General features: G+C 49.7%; 1 long non-coding RNA gene across 1 annotated transcript in view; it reads left to right on the top strand.

The window, feature by feature from the left end:
• Nucleotides 1-5,351, top strand: part of LOC121028285 (uncharacterized) — a 28,321-nt gene extending 22,970 nt beyond the window's left edge. Inside the window, exon 5 of the long non-coding RNA XR_005789155.1 lies at nucleotides 5,030-5,351. This is a non-coding gene — a long non-coding RNA (uncharacterized LOC121028285). The remainder of the gene's footprint in view (nucleotides 1-5,029) is intronic.
• The last annotated feature ends 1,612 nt before the right edge of the window (nucleotides 5,352-6,963 follow it).

The following is a 6,963-nucleotide window of genomic DNA, read 5'->3' as shown; positions in this document are numbered from 1 at the left end:
CCCAAACTAAAACCAATGCAAGTATCCATTAATAAGAGAGTGGATAGGTGTGCCTGGGCGGCTCAGTCGGCTGAGTGTCCGACTTTGGCTCAGGTCATGATCTCACGGTTCGTGAGTTCGAGCCCCGCGTCGGGCTTGAGGCTGTCAGGACAGAGCCACTTAATATCCTCTCTCCCCTTCTGTCTCTGCCCCTCCCCTACTCATTCTCTCTCTCTCTCTCTCTCTCTCTGTCTGTCTCAAAAACAAATAAAAACCATTAAAAAAAATAAGAGTAGATTAAACACAATGTGTTACGTTCACACGGCAGACTGTTATCCACCAGTAGGAAAGAACAAATTACTGACACATCACGGGTGAGCCTAAAAAGCATTATATTGAACAAAAGAATATGAGGTTGATATGATATATATGATGTTGAAGAATAGGCAAAGCTATATATACTATGGCACTAGAAGTATAAAAAAGAGGTTACTTCCTGGAGTGAGGGAGGCTATTGCCTGGAACAGGGCAAGAGATAACTTTCTGGAATGGTGGAAATGTTTTATTTTTTTTTTTTAATTTTTTTTCAACGTTTATTTATTTTTGGGACAGAGAGAGACAGAGCATGAACGGGGGAGGGGCAGAGAGAGAGGGAGACACAGAATCGGAAACAGGCTCCAGGCTCCGAGCCATCAGCCCAGAGCCCGACGCGGGGCTCGAACTCACGGACCGCGAGATCGTGACCCGGCTGAAGTCGGACGCTTAACCGACTGCGCCACCCAGGCGCCCCAAGAAATGTTTTATATTTTTATCCAGGGGAAATCTGTGTGTGTGTGTGTGTGTGTGTGTGTGTGTGTGTGAGAGAGAGAGAGAGAGAGAGAGAGAGAGAGAGAGAGAGAGGAATGATTGAGCTGTATACTTAGGGTCTGCACATTTTACCAAATGTAAATCGTACCAGAAAAAAACCAAACCAGACCAAAAAACAAGCCTCAAAACCAAAACCCAAGCAACGAACACATACGGAACGGGAGCTATGCGGTTAACCGACTTAGAGACGTGTATTGGTGGTATGTTCATGAAGCAGATCTAATAGTAAGCAACCCTAATAGAAGTCCCGTGCCTAGCATTTTAAGTAACTTGGGCACAGCACTTAACGTCTCTGAAGTGTACTTTTTTTCCTATCGAAAGAAAAAGGGGTTCACTTATTCATTCCGCGCGGAATCGGCCACGTCAGATGGCACCGCTCTAGCAGCGGAGAGGACACACAGGCTCCAAATACAGACCTTCCTGTTACTCTGCCAGCACAGTGAGCCCAGAAACACAGAAAGAAACGGAGCTGCCAATGCCTGCCCTGCCCTGTCTCCCTTTTCCTGCCTTTCTGCTGCAGCCAGCCAGCAGCATACTGAAAAGGCCTTATGTTCAGGCCCAGACGGGAGCTTCTTTCCCTCGTCCGGGGCCTGCTGTCCCTGTGCTCCTGCCCGCTGGCCCTGAAGTGGTCTTTCTGTTTGGTGAAGGAGTTTGAAGCCAGAGAGAGAGAGAGAGAGAGAGAGAGTATCTGAGGGCACTGGACTCACACCCAGCCCCGGTCCCTAAAATATGTGGCCAAGAATCCAAGTGTTACCTCCCCTCAGGGAGACAAATGATAGAGATCCTCCTTGGGGCTGTTCCAAAGAGTATATAGAGATACCAACCCCTCCCCAGCCCAGCCCACTACCCCAGGCCACAGAGCTGGTCCTGAGCAGGGTCCTTTTATCCTTTCATTGCCACGGAGCCTCCAAGAGGGCGAGAAGGGGACCGTAGGCTTTGGGCCGAGGCACCCGAGCAGCATCCGGGTAATTTTCCATCTTGCTTTCTTTACTCACTCATTGCCTCCTGATACAGGGAGGCAGACGAGTTATGTGGCCCTTGTTTGCCGATGGCAAAACAGGCTCGGAAGATGGAGGTGTCCTAACCGGAGGTCCTTGGCAAGAGGTTACACCTGCCTTCCCTGATTGAGCCTCAGGATCAACCCAGGAGACAAGCTTATCTCTTTGACCTGGGTGGAGTAAACAGGCCGTGGCCAAGGCATTCTCCTAACCGGGGCAGGGCTCAGTAGAAGCACAGATATTGGCCCAGTAACACCACAGATCCTTAGACAGGAAGGGACTGGAGATCAGAGACTCCAACTCTATTCCATAGACCAGGAAACTGAAGCCAAGATGGTGAGTAACTTGCTGAGGGACAAAAGCCAGTCAACGACAGAGCCAGGGAAAGAGCACGAGTGGCCGTGTGAACTCAAATTCCCGAGTCAACGTGATGGGAATGATCCCACCAGATTCGCTCAGATACATCCGGGCTTCTTAAACTCAGCAGGATCCCCGTTTTGGGCTGCAGGGTTCCTCATCGTGGGCCACTGGCCTGTGCATTGGAGGGCGGTGAGGGGTGTCGCTGGTCTCTGCCCACCAGATGCCGGCAGCCCCTCTCACCCCAGCTGCTACAACCCAGGATGTACCCCCCCCCCCCCCCCTCAGACATTGCCAAATGTCCCCGGGGCTACAGAATCGCCCGTGGTCGAGCACTTCCGCCACAGAGAGCCCCATCTTTCAGCTCCGCACACAAGGACGCGCTGTGATGCACTTATTTGCGGATCTGTCTCATGCATGAGTCTGAGAGTTCTCTGAGGTCACAGACAGGGTCCCATTCACCTTTATGTTCTCTGCGTGTGGCATAGGACTTGGCATGGGAGAGATAGGCCGTAAAGGGTTTGAACGACGGAATGGGCAGCTCATGGGGAGACCCTGAAACGTAGACTTTCACTTGCTGGGTGTCTAGTGTTAGATGAACCCCCAGCCTGGAGGGCAGCCAGAGGATATGACCTTCCTGACCTTCTATCAGAGGGAAGTGGGGGCCTCCTGTTCATCTGCTTTGTCATCTACTGTCCTGGCGGGGTTTTGTTTTTTTTTTCCTTGAGTTCCTTTTCTCATGCTCCAGGCATAATTACGCGGCTTCTTCATTCTTACGACACGATGGAATAGATACTCTACCAGAGAGGTTTTTCTCACTGGGGATAAAGCCAGCATTCTGGCATGTTAAGCCTTGAGATTCTCATGTTGACAAAAAAGCCCCCAAATGCTGCCATTTAGCAGCCATGAGAGGCTCGGGGGAATATTTGTTATAGAGTCATATAGTTTTGGCACTGGGAAAATCACAAGTAAACTATAAGGAAAAACCCCTACCACAAAACCCGATCTTCTTGTTTTTCTTAGTCTCAGAAATTTTCATCGGTGTTGGCTTTGGGCAAGTGGGATACTCCTCTGTGTCTGTTTTTCCAAACAATCCAATGCTTGAGAGGGTAGAGTTCTTTTTTGTAGGGCGAAACAAAGGGCTTTCGGAAGCCTTATATGAAAGTTACAAAATGTAAGTTCCAGTGAATCTTGAAATTCACTGCAACTTTCTCTTTTATGGTTTGCTTTGGGCAGAAAAAAACCCAGCAGAGGCGGAGAGAAAATACAAGTATTTGGTTAGATAGGTCCCGCAGGGGAATTAATTTAACAAGAAGATGGACGGACCTTTCCAAGGACTTTACTGGTCAGTCAGTTCAAATGGACAAACGGATTTCAGTGTGATTAGTGAAAGAGAACACAGTTAAAATAGAGCAAAAGGACCATAAAGGGAATAAAGACATGGCAATGAGGGAGGAATGGGTGGTATTGGGTTATATTACTTCATATATAAATATATTAATGTTTATTTATTTTTGAGAGAGAGAGAGAGAGAGAGAGCGTGAGTGGGGAGGGCCAGAGAGAGAGGCACACACAGAATCCGAAGCACGCTCCAGGCTCTGAGCTGTCAGCACACAGCCCAACGTGAGGCTTGAACCCACGGACCCTGAGATCATGACCTGAGCGGAAGCTGGTCACCCAACTGACTGAGCCACCCAGGAGCCCCATATTGGGTTAATATTACTTCTAAGGGGAATCTTGCCAGGCTGCTCTGCATCAGGGACTACTTCATAACGCCCTCGTGTCTGGCCCTCACTGTGTTAGAATTCACGTGATTGCTTTTGGGGCATCTGGGTGTCTCAGTTGGTTAAGTGTCCGATTTTGGCTTGGGTCATGATCTCACAGCTCATGGGTTCGAGCCCTGCGTTGGACTCTGTGCCGACAGCTCGGAGCCTGGAGCCGGCTTCGGATTCACAGTCTCCCTTCCTCTCTGCCCCTCCCCCCACTCACACTCTGACTCTCTCTCTCTCAAAAATAAACATTAAAAAAAAAAAAAAAGAATTCACGAGATTGCCCTCAGCCTAAACTTGGGTAGATGCCTGTTTCTCAGGGATGATGACCCCTGTTTATTATTAACTGGTTTCTCTCGGAGCAGTGGGAGATTTACCAGGACCAGAAGAGGTCCCACAGAACCAGAAGTCTTGGGGCCCAACTCAGATGAGGACCTCCGAACAGGACCCACGTTCAGGATGGGAGGGTGGAGAAGTGTCAGATGATGTGTCAGGAAAAGTTGGGAGACAGTTTGCCACTGGGGCTTCTGGTAAAGAAGTCACTGGGACAGGAGGTGGACCCCTGGATGGTCTGGGACTGGAGCAGGTCTGGGCAGCACCCAGAGGGAGGAAGCCTGGACTTTCTCAGGGGTGGATAGACTTACAGAATTTTGATCAGGAAGGGCTTTAGGCGTCTAAATGAACCTTGCAGTTTTTAGATGGGGCAGATGGAGATTGACATAGGCAAGCCAGAGGTCTCCCTCCTAAACTTCACTATCTCTTCTAATATTTATTTATTTATTTTTTTGAGAGAGAGAGAGAGAGAGAGAGAGAGAGGAAGGAGGGAGAGAGGGGTAGAGAGAAAGGGAGACACAGAATCCAAAGCAGGCTCCAGCCTCTGAGCTGTCAGCACACGGCCTGACATAGAGCTCAAACTCATGGACCCAAGATCATGACCTGAGCCAAAATCAGACGCTTAACTGACTGAGTCACCCAGGCGCCCCGGCTTCACTATCTCTTCTAAGGAAGTGGTCCCTGTTTTATTCTGAGACCATAGAACGTATTTATTCGTTTTTTTAGGTATTCAGCATGACCTCAGGCAAGCGAGTCTGAAGCAGCCAGACATGAAGCATTCCCAGTGAGGTTTATCTCTGACACTGTTCCATGCCGAACACAGAGCTACATCATTCTATGTGCTTCTGGTGGGGACCCCCATAAATCCTCATCTGCAGGAAAGGAATTCTGTCGCACTTCAGGTGACCAGCCTAGGACCGGGTGGTGGCCAGAGCCATCTGGGGGAGAGGGTACAGGAGACAGGGGTGAGAAGGGAGAGATGATGTGGTTGGTCGCCAGATTTAGCACATCCGAAAAAAATGAATGATTTTTTAGTTTAAATATGTTCCCCAATGGGGCGCCTGGGTGGCTCAGTCCGTTAGGCGGCCGACTTCGGCTCGGGTCATGATCTCGCGGTCCGTGAGTTCGAGCCCTGCGTCGGGCTCTGTGCTGACAGCTCGGAGCCTGGAGCCTGCTTCGGATTCTGTGTCTCCCTCTCTCTGACCCTCCCCTGTTCATGCTCTGTCTCTCCCTGTCTCAAAAATAAATAAAATGCTAAAAAAAAAAAAAAAATTAAAAAAAAAAATATGTTCCCCAATATTGCACGAGATATATACTAAAAATGTATTCAGTGTTCATCTGAAACTCAGATTTAACTAGGCGTCCTGTGTTTTATCTGGCAATCCTTTCTTGAGACTGTTGGCAGCAAGGGAGCCTGAATCCTTGCTGATGGTGGTGAGGTTGGGGGTGTGGCTCTGCCCCTATTTCAGATGAAAAGATGGCCGCCCGGGTCCTCCTTTCTCCTTCCTCCTCTCATCTGCCTGGGTTTTGAGAACAGACAGGAAATCCCATTGCCTCGGAGACGTCCAGGCAGCAAAGGAAGGAGAGAGGAGCTCTCGCAGGTCATTGCTACAGCACATTTCTTTCTCTAGTTCCCTTTTGTCTTGCGCCAGCGAGAGGAACAACACACCCTTCAAGGATTTGAGGACAGAAGGAAATGTGGCTAGATAAAGCTAGCACCCACTGTAGCGTGTGTCCTGGGGAGATAATGGCTCTGAACCTGCTAAAAGAAATGGCCGGCTTTGTTCTTGAATAATAACCAGCTGGCAGCTTTGTCCTGTCTTCTCGACAGCTGGGTGAGGAGATTCAGATTTCAGGGGAAAGCAGTGACGTAGGGCTGACCATCGTGGACAGGGGGTGAGGTGGGGTGGTGGGCAATTTACCACACCAGACAACCCCCTATAGGGTGATACAGCCCCTTGCTACAGAGTATTTCCCCATTGCCTGTCATAATGCCCAAAGTTCTACCGTTAAGTCTTAAGACTAATGACCTTCTCTTTTAAAAATGCACATAAGCCTGGGAAGCACAACATATTAAGCCAGTATCCTTTTAGAGTGAATTAGCTCTTTAGAGTGTTTCTAACCCCACGTTTGGCTGAGAGCAGAGTCTTGGGGTTATTGGATCCTAGGGCAGGTAATTCTTGTGAGGACTAAGTGGCAGAGCGGTTGACCCACCGAGAGAGAATATGAAGAAAGCCCAGAAATTAAAGGGTTCAGGCAGTTTCAGGAGAACAGGGGAAGGCAGGGAGAAGGGGGCCGGAGGGGGGTTAGGTGGGGTGAAGCTCCCTGCCTTACCACCGTCTCGGCTGGTGCTCCCATGAGTAGAAGTGTCCCTGGCTTTCCAGACAGATTTGGGTTAAGCATTGCCAAGGTCTGGGCAACTGAATTCCTGTCCTGCTCTACTGCGTCAGTCAGAACAAATCAGTTCTGCTCAGTTCTCACCCCTCCTGCCAGATGCCAGGAGGACACATGAGAGCCTGGAGAGGAAGGCTCTGCTTGGCCGAAGCAGGGAGAGAACCCACATCAACCAGCTTGAACCTCACAGGGTCTTTTGGTCTCGTGCAGCAGCAAGTTCGGAGTAGCCGGGATGGGCTGGCTTCGTGCTTGAGCGTGCCGTCGGG

The sequence above is a fragment of the Herpailurus yagouaroundi genome, unplaced genomic scaffold (genome assembly GCF_014898765.1).
Source record: "Herpailurus yagouaroundi ecotype Mexico unplaced genomic scaffold, PumYag 100, whole genome shotgun sequence".
Lineage (NCBI taxonomy): Eukaryota > Metazoa > Chordata > Mammalia > Carnivora > Felidae > Herpailurus > Herpailurus yagouaroundi.
The sequence above is the reverse complement of the archived record's forward strand: the minus strand, read 5'-3'. Positions and strand labels throughout refer to the sequence as shown.